The sequence below is a fragment of the Phocoena sinus genome, chromosome 7 (genome assembly GCF_008692025.1).
Source record: "Phocoena sinus isolate mPhoSin1 chromosome 7, mPhoSin1.pri, whole genome shotgun sequence".
Taxonomy (NCBI): domain Eukaryota; kingdom Metazoa; phylum Chordata; class Mammalia; order Artiodactyla; family Phocoenidae; genus Phocoena; species Phocoena sinus.
The window spans coordinates 34133539-34150135 of record NC_045769.1 but is presented as its reverse complement, the minus strand read 5'-3'; the positions used below and the strand labels follow the sequence as shown (position 1 = coordinate 34150135).

General features: G+C 41.4%; 2 protein-coding genes across 7 annotated transcripts in view; one reads left to right on the top strand and one right to left on the bottom strand.

Annotated features, from left to right (window-relative positions):
- The window catches only part of ALS2 (alsin Rho guanine nucleotide exchange factor ALS2), an 87375-nt gene extending 79844 nt beyond the window's left edge, over positions 1-7531 (bottom strand). For 3 of the 6 annotated variants that reach the window (XM_032637744.1, XM_032637748.1, XM_032637746.1), the window contains exon 1: positions 7075-7199. The gene's annotated coding sequence lies outside the window, so the exon portion shown is untranslated. Of the gene's footprint in view, positions 1-7074 lie in introns of all 6 variants that reach the window. The other 3 variants (XM_032637747.1, XM_032637745.1, XM_032637749.1) reach the window with 3 other exon arrangements.
- Positions 7532-7694: 163 nt separating this feature from the next.
- The window catches only part of CDK15 (cyclin dependent kinase 15), a 114379-nt gene continuing 105476 nt past the window's right edge, over positions 7695-16597 (top strand). The window contains exons 1-3 of the mRNA XM_032638476.1: positions 7695-7888; positions 9287-9393; positions 15012-15122. The gene's annotated coding sequence lies outside the window, so the exon portion shown is untranslated. The remainder of the gene's footprint in view (positions 7889-9286; positions 9394-15011; positions 15123-16597) is intronic.

The window sequence follows — 16597 nt, the reverse complement described above, 5'->3', positions numbered from 1 at the left end:
CCCGGGAGCCATGGCCGCTGAGCCTGCGCGTCTGGAGCCTGTGCTCCGCAACGGGAGAGGCCACAACAGTGAGGGGCCCACGTACCGCAAAATAAAAAAAAAAAAAAAAAAAAAAAAAATATTGAAATGGCAAACAGAAATGGAGAAGCAGCTGGAGAGAAACATGAAGATCAAGGGTGTAATTTTGGGGGGTGGGGGAAGATGAAAGACAGCTGAACATGTTTGTAGGACAATGACATGGTTCCTAGATGCAAGGGAGACAAGGACAGAGGGCAGAACCAAAATCCTGGACAAAAGTGGAAGAGGGTAGCGTCCGGAACACGCATGCAGTGGGACTGGTCTTTCACAAGAGAAAGGGTCTACATTTTAAAAAGAAACAAAACAACAGGTACTGATACAGGCAGGATTATGGATTTTGTGGCGGGAGGATAAGAGTCCCACATGATGGCACCTGTAAGTGACTAGGACTTCACAGTATGTGTGCTATGTTTTTCTAATCTCACACCTGGTTCCATTCATTCTGTCTCTTTATTTTATTTTGCCACATTTACACATTTCTGTAAACTGCCTTTTAGGAACAAGGCAGAATATAAATAAAAATTTTAAAATATGAAACAGAAATGTGTTAATGGACTAGTATCCCAAATGCAAAAAGAAAATTAAATCATGTAGCATTCTATGTATTCACATCTAGTAAACTTTATTCTCTGGACAAAGTCCTTTTGCCTTAATAATTTAGTAAAAGTTAGTATATTAACTTTAATTAAATTTCAACAACTAAAACCACATGTAGTTTTCTTACCTACTGTACTCCAGGTATGGAACTAATATAAAACTTCCACGGAAGCCAAAAACATCTTATGCTCTATTATATCCCAGCTGCTTAATATAGTCCTGACATACAACAAGTACTCAATAAATACCTGTAGACAGACTAGGCCTATATAAATCAACAAGTTCCTACCCTTAAGGAGTTTACATAGGAGTATGTTCTATCTTTCTGTCTAGCATGATGGCTCTAAGTAGACAGTGCCCTCGAGGCATAAGAAAGCTAACTTAACACTAGCAAAGCTGGGCCCTTCTACTCTTAGTCTCCTGTCTCATTTATTGGTTTAAAATAAGTGTATTGATTAAAATAGTGAAATAATAGCAATAATTATAGTTATAAGAGTAATGATATTACTGTTTAGAATGACAAGACATTAAGATAGGAAGACAATAAAAATAATAATAAAGGAGCAAACTGTATCATAATGCCTTGAAACGAATTTGGACATAGAGTGAATCTGACATAAAATTACTACAGATTTCATGCAGTCATTTACACTTTCTCTTTAAAGTCTGAGTTAGCTGTGTTTTATTACAATGTAGTAAACCAGAGTTTATACTGTGAATGCAGTAAACAATAATTGAAGACCCTATGGAATTTTACACATGGTAAATGCTTAATAAATATTTGCTTTTAGAGGCTCAGTCTACATTTACACATGGATTAAGGCAACTTTTGACTCAAACACCTGATTTACAACTAATCTGTACACCAACAACTGCTACTTCCTGGATATCCTGCCACTCTAGCCTTTACCCACCACCACCGAAGGCTGAGGAACACTCACCTTGCACCTAAGGCTTGACAAACCAACCACCATCAAAGGGGGAGGCCACTTCAAATCCTAGCCCTCTCAGCCTGAAATGCTGCACTGGAGGCACTGCCTAATAACACTATGGGAGCTGACCAACCCCTTAAATCCTGACCCAGAGTTCAGGAGTTCAGTAAATTAATGCATTAAATAAAGTCAGTAGGCTGGCCTAGAGAGTACTTATTATTTATAATGTTGTTACTAGTGGGATAATGCACTTAAGTCATTGATTCAAAATATATTATAAACTCCTGGAGGTCAGAAACCATGACTTATTCATTGGTACATTCTTGTACCCATGGTAACCACTAGGTATAAGCTGGCTACGCATAAGTGAGTCCTCAGTGGAAGACAACCCTCGATCTTAAGTTCCAGTCCACAGACTTCCAAATGATTAGAAGGTTTCCACCAGTCCACGGACTTCCAAATGATTAGAAGGTTTCCATGCCTGTTATAAAAGTCAATGTCTGACATGAAAGGAAAGTGTCTTCTCATAACAGAAACTCTTATACATAATTTGCTAATGGTACTTCCTAACAAGGAAGATGCTTTTATTTCATGTCACTTCACAGATGTTAGACAACCTAGGAAAGAAAAGTCCCTTTCTCCTTAGTACACGGAGACTGTTTCTGGGCAATCAGGGACACTAAGGCTTCATAGTCTCTTTCTCTTTTTACTTATTATTTTTTTTTATGGCCTGCTAATTTCACCCTGAAACCTACTAAAACGACACTCTTCTGATTGTTGAGAATCTTCTAAAATGGATATTACTCATGGGAGAGGGGGATAAACATGGTAAAATAAACACCCAGCAAATACCCATTTAGCTCCTTTTTGCACCCACTGCCTATCTCTTTAAAATGCATTTTCTGTAAATACTAAATTCCCATGACACATTCTGATAAATATTATAATACCAGCAACTGAATTTCAAATTCCCAGGTACTGCAACCATTTATGCCTATTATTACTTGATAGCATATAATTTCTGATATAAATTATTCCTTTAATACTTTGCTACTATTCTTTTACTAAAATGGCTACTTTTTAAAAAAAGGCAATATTACAGAAACACAGTTCAAAGTATGTTGGCTTATTTTACCAATCAATAATATCCAGTGCTTAAGGTCAACAAGGGGCCACATAACTGAACAGGGAGTACACATGTCAAAATATACTGCTCTGGAGATATAAGCTTCACTTAGAGTATTTTGAAAGTGCTAATAACAGGTATTCTTGATTAGGAATGAAAATATTGTTTTTAAATGTGTGAGTCATATTAGAGATCAGCTATTAAATTCACTATTTGTTACTCAACCATTTAACGCATTGTCGTCATGTTTACTAATCAATACCTGTAGAAAGAGCATTATTTTGTTTGAGCAATAACTAGGACACTTGCATTCACAGTATAAAACTCAGGTTTACGACAATGTAATAAAATTTAACCAATGAAAACTTTAAAAAAGTGTTAATGACTACATGATATCTGCAGTAATTTTGTTTTTTTTTTTAATATTTAAATATTTATTTATTTGGCTGTGCAGGGTCTTAGTTGCGGCATGCGGGATCTAGTTTTCTGACCAGAGATCAAACCCGGGCCCCCTGCATTGGGAGTGCAGAGTCTTAACGCTGGACCACCAGGGAAGTCCCTCCGCAGTAATTTTGTATGTGAGTCACTCCGTCAAATTCCTTGCAGGGCTTTATGATACAATGCACTCCCCTATACTTTTGAGAGTTCGTGATCAGTACATGCCTGCACTTCCCAAGAGTCTCTAGAATTTAAATTCCCCTGCAGCCTTTCAAGAAGGATCATTCCTCACATCCTAAGGCAAGCATCTTCCCAGGAGCACAAGTCAAACAGAAAAGTCTGTCTCCTCTCTTTAGAAAAGCTTTACATAGTGGAGCTGCATTGGCACATTCTTTTCACCGCGGGGAGAGAAGCTACAAAGTAAAAAAAAAAGAAAGCATATCGGGAGAGAGCCCCGATTATATATAAAAATTCTAAGGTGCTAGTTTCACAAACTATCTTAACCATTCACAAATCTGTAAAAATATTAATAATAATAATGTACAAATCCATCATTGAGTTTTAATAAATATTTTCATATTTGCTTAAGCTCCCTTTAAAATAGAAGAAAAAGTTATACGTAGATTTGGGACTTCTCTGGTGGTGCAGTGGTTAAGAATCTGCCTGCCAAGGCAGGGGATAAGGGTTTGAGCCCTGGTCCCGGAAGATCCCACATGCCGCGGAGCAGCTAAGCTTGTGCACAACAACTACTGAGCCTGCGCTCTGGAGCCCACAAGCCACAACTACTGAGCCCACGTGCCACAACTACTGAAGCCCACGTGCCTAGAGCCCGTGCTCTGCAACAAGAGAAGCCACCGCAATGAGAAGCCCACGCACTGCAGTGAAGAGTAGCCCCCCGCTCGCCGCAACTTAGAGAAGTCCTGCGCACAGCAACGAAGACCCAACGCAGCCAAAAATAAATAAATTAAATAAATTTTAAAAAAAAAGTTATACATAGATTTGAAGGAGCTCTACCCAAACCTTCCTTCTCCAGAGTTACCCACTATTCCTAAAGTTAATGTGTCTTATTTCCATGTATATTCTTATACTTTTATGTACTCTCACTAGATACACACATATCAATAAACAGTAATATGCTATATTGTTTCAAAACTCTACATAAATGCATAATACAGTATTCATATATCCTTTGGCAACTTGGTTTTTTTTTTTTTGCGGTACGCGGGCCTCTCACTGTTGTGGCCTCTCCCGTTGCGGAGCACAGGCTCCGGACTCGCAGGCTCAGCGGCCATGGCTCACGGGCCCAGCTGCTCCGCGGCATGTGGGATCTTCCCAGACTGGGGCACGAACCTGTGTCCCCTGCATCGGCAGGTGGACTCTCAACCACTGCGCCACCAGGGAAGCCCAGCAACTTGCTTTTTTTACTCAATATTATGTACTTGAAATATGTATCCATGTTATATACAAAAATCTAGTTTATTCATTTTTACCAAGGGACAGTATTCCATTGCATGAATAAACCATAGTTTATCCATTTCCCTACTAAAGTACAGCTGGATTGTTCTACTTTATCACTATTTTAAGAGTTGCTATAATCATCTTTGTTAGATGTTTGCTTGGGCAATTGCTCCAATTTTAGTTAAGAATTTAGCTCAACAAAAATTTAGGTTGCGGAAGAAAAGAACCCTTAGAATGAAAGAAAATTCACCCAGATCCCATTGACCCAGTCTTTTTTTTCATAGGAGTTGAGAAAACTGTACATTTTTCTTCAAAACCAAACTGTATGAACTGTACAATAAAAGAGTAAGTCTACAAGAGCCCCCAAAAGTACTCAATACATCTCTGATTTGAATATTTCTGCTCTATTCACGTGGATCAATTAATTCACCTATGTTCAGCTCTTCTGTCACTTGTGTGATGCTGGCAAACATCAAGACAGAATGTAAAGATGGCACCATTACATCTATAGACGAACGGGAAATGGGGATAGGAAAATAAATGTAATGCTAAAAAGGACCACGTAATAATTGGTTGCTATCTTATTTGTGGTTACCGCGCATTTTCTTAAGGACTGATATCCTTAAGAAATCTACTTCCTTATAACTGATGACTGAATTAATTGGTCATTTATGAAAAGTTAAAAGAAAAAATATGTTTAAAAAAAACTCTACCAGAAATATCTACATCCCTAATACAGTTAGAGTATGTGGTGGGTTTAATTCCACAAAGTTATTAAAATCCTCACAGCATTCTTCTGAGTGCCGGCGAAAAAGGCTCAACCTCACACTACATCAAAGCAAGCCTTCTTTTACACCAGCTCAAAAATCACCACTCTCTACCTTCCTTCCTAGTTTTTCAACTCATACCTTACCTAGTCTCAGTAAAGAATTATAAAAGGATTTTACAAGTCAGTCATATTCTTTGGAAATACCTTTAGAATGGATCCAGCAATACTGCATTTAACCCATGTTTTTCATGAAAATGTCTAAGATTGATAGTACTCTTCCCATCTAATCACATGAAAACTAAAATCAGTTCTCAGTGAGGTTGTTACCATACCTTTTGCTTCTTTGACAGTCAAAATGCCCAAAGTAAGTCAATGACAACCTAAGTTCTGAAAGGCTGAAATTTGGAGAAAAGGGATTCCAGTTCACATAGCATAAATCAACTTAAAAAATAAGGGGCTAACATAATGCCAACTCAAATCCCCACACACACAAATTACGTGTTTGGTTCTTTATGTTCTGCATCAAATTTTAATATTGTGAAACAGCTTCTAACATTTCTTGCTATAGCTATGAATCTTAAGTCTGCCAATACTAGTCATTGTTTGGAAACTAAGTAATAAATTTAAACTAGGTATAGATTCCATCAGCATTTTAGGTTCTAATGGAACACATTAAAAGTTCTAATGGAACACCAAAGTTACTATAGACCAACCTGAAATCATATTTTCTCTAAATATACCCCTATATCATAAACCTATCTGGAAACTATCCCTTGATTTTAAAAAGTAAACTATAGTTCTTTTCTTAAAAAGTATTCAGTTCTCTTTCACATCATTTTGAAAACAGTGAGTCAGTGGATCGTGATGTAGTGGAAAAGGAAATGACTTATAAAAATGGCTAATATGTACTGAATATCTACATACAGTGCCAAGCACTGTAAAAAAAAAAAAATGATACATGAACCATTACATGTAAAGGTACCATTATGAGGAAGGTACTCTTATACCCGATTCAGAGATAAGGAAATGGAGGCAGATAAGTAACTTGCCCAAATTCAAAGATGTAAGTGTATGTGACTCCAGGTATGCTCAGGTCTAAAGCACTTCACCACTATGCTTGTATTATCAAGATTAAAATACTGTAATCTACTGCAAGAGCAAATTTTTCACTCCTTAAATTCTTAATTTTATTCTTTAAAGCCTTTTAAAGAACATTTACAGCCACCAACAAATCCAAAAGGCAACAGACTAAGGATCTGCGTTTGTGTTCAACAGTGATTTCCTTTTCCATTCTAAACCAAAAAGAGAATACTCTACTTGGATAAGCCACTTCAGCCCGTGTGCTTTTCCTCTTCCCTCATCAACAAAGACCTAAGCAGTACAACACTTCGGCGAACCTACACTTGTCTGTCTCCAAAGTAGCCCCATTACACAGAGGACCAACACCACCGTCAGGACCATTTCCTTACGACAGCCCCTATGTTATTCTGTTCCTATCTTCACTTTTCAAAAGAACTTAACCACCCTCTGCTGGATAACTTGACACGACAAAGGACTAAGGCTAAACTACTAATGCTTAATATCAAAGTCATTTTCTTTTTCCACAACCGCCTTTTCAAGCCAGCAAAACTCTCGGTTCACTCTCCACCGCGATCTGCATCTATGAACAAACCCACCTGGGACACTCATCAAGGTTCGCCGCCAGGGACCCCGGTTTATCTGGTCGCCGCCTAGAGTGGGCATTCAATAAATCCTCCTGAATGAATTGGTGGAAGGCAGCGTGGGGGGAGGCGGGAAGGGGGGCGCGAAGGAATTTCTCTGCAGTGGCGCCCGGTCTGGGGAGGAGGAACCGGGGCGACTGGGAGAACCTGGAGCCGTTGGGTGCTCCTCGACCTGCAGGTCTGTTGGTTGGACGCTGGCTTGGGAAGACGCGGGCGCCGTCTCCGTGGGTCTCCGCAGCGCGCTCCCGGGCCTCGGCCTGCGCCTCCGCCTTTCTCCCGGACCCCGGCGTCCCGCACGCTGGAGGCCCCGGCCGATCAGCCCTCCGAAGCCACGGGCCAACCCAGGACCCGCGCTCGCTCACCTGCCGCTCCCGCTACAGCACCCCGGTCTGCATCCGGCGCGAGCCTAGCAGTCCCGCGGGCCCGTGAGATCAGCTGATTCACGGGGGGCGGGGCTTCTGGGCAGGGGCTGGGCGGCGAGCGAGTGTGAAGGCCGGAGATCACTCCCGACGTAGGTGGGGTTATATGCCAACGGAGTCTGGTAGGGATCAAAATTACTAAAGGGGCGTTAGGCATCGCGGGCAACGTTCCCGAGATACTGCCTTTCTCTTAGGACCAGGCAGAGCCAAGACTCCTAAGATGCACTTGGGCAATGACGTAACGTGGCGTCGCCAGGGCCTAACTACGAGCGGTTCCATGGTAACGGTGAGGAGAGTGGTTGGGAGCTGCAGTCATTTTGCTGCTACCTCAGACTGCTGTAGTCCGAAGGGTAAGTTCGCTACTCTTGACAGTGAAAAAGCTAAAATGTCTTCAGACTGCTTCTATAGACTGTACCCTAATGTTAGTCACTTCCTCCCCCGAGAATGACGTCATCGCCAGGCGTTGGGGTTGGCGCTAGTATCCGCACTTTTTACTACTTCGTTGCAACCCCGAAGGATGGAGTGTGGTAGGAGGGAATGAGTTGGCCTCTCCTGTGATCCCCACTGAGCTCTCCCGTATACAATCTGAGTAACGCCAGTTTGCTCAGCACACAGTTTCACGACTGTCTGCTTGTTGCAGTCACAGCCCCACCACGACTCAGCTCGCGCCCCCTAAGTCCCCTCGTGAAGATTTTCCCGAGACGCCACTCATGACAGTGGGTGCAAACTCTACTGCTGGGCAGTGTGCCATCGCTGGACCTGTAAACCTGTATTCAGACCATCAGCGAAAGATGTGCAGTCAGGGTCTGAAACTCCTGTGCATAAATGGTCTATTAAGTTCACCAACATCCTCAACTCGATTGCCTCCTTGATCCTCCATCACCTGCAAAACCGTTAGTTTACAAGTTCAACCAACCTTGTACACTCTTGCACCAGTGCTGGAAAAAACATAACCCTGAGGATTGGTACCACTGCAGACCAAGGGTGTCCAACTTCAGTCAGGACTACCATGTGGCCAGGCAATCTTGTTAAGCCCCAAATTGTCCTTAACACATTGCTATTCAGAATTTCTCCTATCCCTATCCCCTGTTCTTCCCAGCCCATACACTCTCCTAACTTTTTAACTGAACTCTACTCACCCACCCTCTTTGGTAAAAATTTAAAAAAATTAACTTTGCCTCCTACATTTCTAAGGAAAATGAGACCCCCCAGGGATGAATTTCCTTAACTCCCAGCAGCTGCTATCACAAAGCCTATCTGCAGCCCCAGCCTTCCTTTCCTTCGCCCTCTTTCTCCTTTGAAGTGTTCTGGCCTCTCAAGGTTAATCCCTTCCAATCCACTTAGAGGCTTGCTCCATTACTTATCGCTTCTCTTTTGTGTATTTTCAACCTCCCTGTCTCTTGTTACTCTTACTGCTAAGGATATGAGCCTGTTCCTGCATATCCATCTTTAATTTCTTTTTCCTTTGTCCTCCTTTCTTTTACTTTCTGACCTCCCAATCTTCCTCCTCCCTATCTGCAGTCTCTGCTTTTTCAGGTCTACTGAAACCAGTAATCACCTTCTAATTTTGAAAGCTAATGATACATTCTAAGAATGGAACCATTCTATGCAACCATTTAAAAGAAGGAGAGTGCTCTGTATGTATTGATGTGGAATGATCTGGAAGTTAGGTTAAGAGAAAAAATGCTAGATGCTGAATCATGTGAATTGTATTCTACCAGTTACATGTTATGTATGTCTTTTCACAGGAAGAGAAAGAGAGAGGATATATATCCTTGCCTTTGTATATTCATATCTTGGCTCTGACAGGGTGCATTAAAGTGACTGACACTGGGGAGGAAAATTGGGAACAAAGGTAGGAAAAAAACTCACTTTTCACTCTATGCCATATTGCACTGTTTGAACTTGTAACTTTACAAATATAGTTTGAATATGCTTTTTTAAACTTATTTTTAAAGCTTTTAAATCTAAAAAAAAGGTACAATTTTCATTCTTAGCTTCCTTTCCCTCTTTTCCTCCTTGTTTTCTGGGATGCATTCCTTCTGGGTTTTCTCCTACTCCTCGGACCTTTCCTTTACTCTTTCTTTCACTTGTCCCTATATACATGGACTAAATAAATATTTATTGCACACTTATTATGTGCCAGGCACTGTTCTAAGCACTAGAGAGACACAACAATTAGCAAAACAGATAAGAGTGCCTCCTCTCATGGAACTTGCACTCTGTTGATGTGGAAGATAGTCTCCAGCGATGGCCACCATCAGTTCCCCCTTCATGTATAGAAATGCCACTCTTGACATCAAGAGATGCAGTCTATAGCCTTTTCCCCTGAATATGGGCTAGCCTATGGTTGTTTTCCCAACTAATAAAACGTGACAGAAATGAAGTTCTGATACTTCTGAATCAAGGCCTTAGAAAGAACTGGCAGCTTCCACATCCCCATCTGAGGAGCCAGCTGCCTGCCATGCTCCAACTATACTATAGGTTGATAAAAGACAATATGAAGAGATAGGCCACATGGAAGAGCATTAAGGTGCCAGTCTTCTGGGACCTTCCAGGCCAGCCCAGTTACTGGCTGAATGCAGCTGAGTGAGTGACACCAGCCGACATCAAGGTGAGTGTAACAGCCAAGTTAAGCCCTGCCTGAATTCCTGACCCACATTCCCAAGAAATAGTAACTTGTTGCTTTGAGCCACTAAGTTTGGGGGATGGTTGGTTATGCAGCAATAACTGAGACAAGTGGGAAGAGTGAGAGGTAAACAAATACAGCAGTGACTAGGGCTACAAAGAAGCAAAATAGTATAGCAGCTAAAAGCACAGCCTGCATTCAAATCTCAGCTCTAGCACTTACTAGCTTAATGACCTTGGCACAAGTTATTTAACCTCTATGTACTGCTGTTTCTTCATCCATAAAGCAGAGATCGCAAAGTGAGCTACTTCATAGGGTGATATGAGGACTAAATATAAAGTGCTTAGAATGCTACCCGGCGTATAAGTGCTATATAAATGTTGTTGTTTTGTATGAACAATAAAGAAATGTAAAGGAGTAGACAGGGAAGAGTGCAATTTCATGTAAGGTGTGCAGGGCAAGCCCCTTTTCCAAGAAGACATCTGAACAGAGATCTAAAAGGAAGTGAGGGCACAAGCCGTGTGAATATCTGACACTCCAGGCAAAGGGAATAAGTAACTGTGAAGGCTAGGAGGGCAGTGTGGCTAGAGCTGAAAGAGAAGAGTTTGAAAGAGGCTGAATGAGGCTAGAGAAGAGGTTGAAAGGTAAAAGATCAGGTAGACAATGATCTGGTAGTGGGAACCGATCCTCTGGGCCATGCAAAGGATGGAAAGGACTTTAGGTTTATCTGAATGATAAGAGCAACCATTGGGGCTTTGAGCAGAGGGTGTTGTAATCTGGCTTCTGTTTTAAAGGGATGATTCTTCTGTTCTGTGAAGAGTGATCCTAGTGTAGGAGTTTAAGAGCGGAAGCAGGGAGAGCTGAAAGAGGCTATTGCAGTACAGTTGTCCCTCAGTACCCATGGGGGATTGGTTGCAGGACCCCTGTGGATACCAAAATCTGCAGACACTCAAGTCCCTTATAGAAAATGGTGTAGTATTTGCATATAACCTATGCACATCCTCCTGTATACTTTTTTTTAAATTAATTTATTTATGGCTGTGTTGGGTCTTCATTTCTGTGTGTGGGCTTTCTCTAGTTGTGGCAAGCGGGGGCCACTCTTCATCGCGGTGCGTGGGCCTCTCACTGTCGCGGCCTCTGTTGTTGTGGAGCACAGGTTCCAGACGCACAGGCTCAGGAATTGTGGCTCACGGGCCCAGTTGCTCTGCGGCATGTGGGATCTTCCCAGACCAGGGCTCGAACCCGTGTCCCCTGCATTAGCAGGCAGATTCTCAACCACTGTGCCACCAGGGAAGCTCCCTTCCTGTATACTTTAAATCACCTCTAGATTACTTATAATACCTCATACAATGTAAATATTATATAAATAGTTGCCTGGAACAGCAAATTCAAGTTTTTCTTCTTGAAACTTTCTGGAATTTTGTTTTCAAATATTTTCAATTTGTTGTTGGTTGAATCGGTGGATGCAGAACCCGCAGACACAGGAGGGCCGTGGCAAACAGTTATGATGGCTTGGCCTAGGATGGCAGTGGAGGAGAAGGTAAAATGGAGTTGGACTCCTGATGTGTTTTGAAAGTGGAGCCTACAGTATTCACTCATGGATTAGAAATGAGCAATTGAGACAAAAAGAAGAATTAAGGCCTGAGTTATTGGTAAAAACGCACTGTTGTTTACTGAGATGGAAAAAACTGGGAAAAAGAGTATGTCTGGGGATATAGGGAAGAAGTACCAAGTATTCATATTTGAACGTGTTATAGATTATATTGCTAGTAAGCATCTGAATGGAAATGCCAAGTAGACAATTGCATATATAAGTCTTGTGTTGAGAAGAAAGATCAGGGCTAGAGATAAAATTTAGGAAGTTGTCCATGGAAAAGATAAGCAGCCTGAGGCCCAAACTCTATTTAGAGATTAAGAAGATAGGGAGGATCTAGCCCAGAATCCTGCTAGGTTCTTTGAGAGGAGAATTTACTTGTGTTTGAGAAATAGAAAGAAGGCAAAAGTATCTAGCACAGAGGGAAAAGTGGTAGAAAGTGAAGTTGTAGTGATCATGTGAGGGTTGGTAGGCCAGGATATGAGTTTGTTTTTTATTCTAAATGCAAGGGGAATCATCAGAAAGAAGTGGGGAAGTGACCTGATTTTATTTATATTTTTGAAAGTTCATTCTGCCTAGTACTTTATGTATACCTCCAATTTCATTACACAGAATATTAAAAAGCAGTTTACTCAAGGGTTGGGATTTAGTCATCTTAATTTTTTGTTAATTAATTTATTTTTTGGCTGTGTTGGGCCTTTGTTTCTGTGCGAGGGCTTTCTCTAGTTGCGGCATGCCGGGGCCACTCTTCATCGCGGTACGCCGGCTTCTCACTATCACGGCCTCTCTTGTTGTGGAGCACAGGCTCCAAATGTGCAGGCTCAGTAGTTGTGGCTCACGGGCCTAGTTGCTCCGCGGCATGTGGGATCTTCCCAGACCAGGGCTCGAACCCGTGTCCCCTGCATTAGCAGGCAGATTCTCAACCACTGCGCCACCAGGGAGCCCAGTAATATTAATATTTTTAAATTTCATTCTGACTGAATAGATTACAGGAGAGTAAGAATTGAAGCAGGGAGACCAAGGAGAAGGTATTTCATTAGGCCAAATGAGCGATGATGATGACTTGGACTAGGGTGATAGCAATACCAATTGAGAATTAGGTAGATTTGAGAGTAGAATTGTCATGATTTAGTGATGGATTAGACATAAATTTAATTCGTATCCTGCCTGGGTTTTTTCTTGAGCAAGTGATTCATGGGCATTCTGTTTTCTAAACTGGAGAAGACTAAGGAGAAGCATTTGGCATGGTTCAAGAGGTCTGTTGTTGGCATATTGACTTTGGGATACCTTTTTGCATCCAAGTGGAAATATCAGGTTGGAAGTTGGGGTTCTAGGGAGAAGTCAGGTCTGGAGATAGAGATTTGAGTCATTTGCACATAGGTGCCATTCAGAGCTAAAGGGACTAGATGAACTTACCTGGGAAGAAAGTGTTGATAAGAAGGTGTAGAATAAGGCTGGGACTAAGTACTGGGTTGCCCAAGCTTAGAAGTTGAGCAGAGGAGGAGGAACCAGGAAGGATGATTGCAAAGGAGTCCCAGAGAGGTGGGGGGAAAACTAGGAAAGTGCCCACTTTGCAGAAATCAAAGAGAATCTCAAGAAGGATAGCATGATAAACGGTGTTGAATGCTGCTAAATGGTAAAGTAAGATAAGGTATGAGAAGTGATTTGATAAGATGGAATCTCTGGTGACTTGGTGTGAAGAAAAAAAAATGTTGCCTGCCGTTCCAATTCTACAGGAATCAAGCCATTAGCCACTGCAGTTGCCCACTGACAGTGCACCCAGAGGGGAATTCAGGATGGAGAAAAACGGGAAACATTCTGTGCCTTGGATATACTGGCCTTTAGATAATTAAGATGCATATCTAAGGAAAATTTTCAAATGACCCCAGATTCTTGCTTATTCCCATACACAGAAAAGCACTAAAATCATTAACTTCAGTTATCTGTTCTTTGTGATTAGCAGTAATCTTTTGATGCTTGACTACACGTTTTTCCCAGTTAAAAAAGTTCATATGTATATCCTAGCTCCTCCCTTACCTCTTCAGAGCAGTTCCTCAGAGCTCTCTGAGAGGCTGTCTCCCAGGCTATTGTCCTCAGTAAGGTCCCTGAATAAAACTTAACTCGCAGCTTTTACGTTGTGTATTTTTCTTTCAGTAGACATTGACAAGAGCAGGTTCAGTGGAGCAATAGACAAAGAGGCTTTACTGGGGGTGAGTTTAAGAAAGAATAAGAAGTGAGGTAGCAGGGACATCTCCTTCAAGAACTTTTGCTGTGAAGTGGAATAGAAAACTGGGGTAGTAGTTGGAGGGGAAAGTAATGTCAAGGTACAGAATAGATACCCAAAACCCAAGCATTAAAAAAACAGATAAGTGATATGAGAGCAAACCCAGATTTCCCATTGGAAAGAAACTGACCTTGCAAGGAAAAAAAGAAAAGATATCCAAACATGTCTTTCTAGATATTGTCATAGACTCAATACTGTCAGCACACAACCTGAGTTGAATTTAGTTATAAATATAAGCTCTTTTAGCATGGCATGTATTACACTAATTTGCAAACCTATATGTCTCTCTTGTTAGATTCTAAGGTCCCAGACAGTACTTAAATTATTTTTTAATTCTCTAGAGACCAGCAACAGTGCCTTAGACTTAATAATTATTCAGTAAATTGTTTATTGAGATCTAGCAATTTAACAATTTGTTGAAATGCAGTTCATTGAAATAGACTTAAGTGCTTGCCTCTTCTGCCAGCTACCCTGACTGACATAGGACCTTGTTCCTATTCTCTGATTGGTTACCCCCTGGGAGGAATTGAGTCATGATTCTCCCACTTTCCTATCTTTAAAAGTGATGAAATAAAATTCATATTTAATGGCAAGATGAGGAAAATTAAAACATAAAATTTTTCTTTGCCCATTTGGGCCTCCTCACTTCCCTTTAGTCTGTATTTTGCATCTATATTAACCAGACCTCCTTAGGAGGTAACCTTCCTTCTAAATCTTGTAAGGGGCCATGAAGATCCATGACCCACTACTCACTTTGTACATGTAGAGCTGTATTGTGTAAACTGTCAACAATATGTCATTTGACATATGTCATTTGACGTATAATATAACCCTTTGTCTCAAAAACTTGTATAACTGTACTTTGCTCTCTAATGGGTGGAACAGTCCTCAGAGCTTTCTGGAAGACTGTCTCCCAGGTTATAATCCTCAGATTGGCTTGAATAAAATTATCTATTTTTTTCTTAGATTGGCTGTTGACTAATGTTCCTGTTGGCGAAAGTCCTACAAGAATCCTTCTGGGCTCAAAGGGCAAAAGGATTGAAGGTGGTGGTTTACCTGCCCTGAGGCAATCCATGGGTGAGTATGTGAATGTGTGTGAGGGGTGATTAGTGGTAAGGCACCCTCTGAAGGTAATGATAGTTGGATTAATTTTAATAATATTGCAATATAATATATTTTATAATGTACAATTTGCAAAATGCTTCATATATGTGCTTTATCCTCAAAACAACCCCATGATAGGTAATTATTCCTAAAATACAGATGAAGAAACTGAGGCCCACTGACTTGTCCAAGTTAAACTAACTACTATTAAGTGGCAGAGGGATTCAAACCCAGGTCTCCAAATCTGGATCTCCAAACTCCAAGTTCTCTGTTTTGTCCCCTACTTCAACTCCAACTGGATCAATGTGTTGAATATAGAGTTCAGGACTAAGATTAAAAAGTAGGGTTCCAAAAGAGGATGATAGAGGATGACAGAAAAGAAGTAACAGAGTCAGTGAAGGCCAGTATTAGAAACTGAGAATAAGACTCATGGGAGGGCAGGGTTCAGGGATATGCCTCAGAGTAGGATCAGAATGAACAATAAGTGAATGCTGATTTTAAGCTCCCATCCTCTACATGAATGAATGTGAATGTGTGTAGGGGTGCATTCATACACATATGTACATGCTGTTATTTAATTTATTTTATTTTATTTTTATTTTTTTTTGCGGTACACGGGCCTCTCACTGTTTGTGGCCTCTCCCGTTGCGGAGCACAGGCTCCAGATGCGCAAGCCCAGCGGCCATGGCTCACGGGCCCAGCCACTCCGCGGCATGTGGGATCTTCCCGGACCGGGGCACGAACCCGTGTCCCCTGCATCGGCAGGCGGACTCTCAACCACTGCGCCACCAGGGAAGCCCTGTTATTTAATTTAACAGCCATTTAATAGGAATCTGAAAGGAGTATAAGATATAGTTCATACCCTCAAAGGATGTTTTTCTCAACTTGTTAGGAAAACATTAAAAGTAGTTATTAGAGTGATCAGACAGTCAGTGATCCAGGAGCTCATCCTTGGAAGAGATGGGGGTGTGGAGTGGGGAGAATCAAAGAAGCAAGGAAAGGTTTTGAGCAGAGATAGAACCTCAGCCAGGACTTGAAGGATGGATAGGTACAGGGGAGGGAAGAAGGTGTCAGTGGAGAGACACATGAAGGTTGAGTCAGAACAGCAGGGAAGGTCTGTTGGACAGTGAAGCTACTGGTGTGACTACAGTGACGAGTAGGGGGATGAGTGGGGAATAGTGGAGGGTGAGGCAGGATAGAGTCAGGTTGTCTGAAGCCAAGCTGAGGAATTTAGACTTGATTTCATAGGTAACTAAGGGTCTGTGAGGATGTATCAGAAATGATCAAAGAGGAATTTTAAAAGTATACCACAGAAACATCTTCTGGGCTTTCAAAGTAAAGTTGTAGTCTGTGTTTTTTATTCTACTTAACCATTAAAACAGAGGCTCTGTGTGTGTGTGTGTGTGTGTGTGTGTGTGTGTGTGTGTGTTACATTTTTTATTCTTACT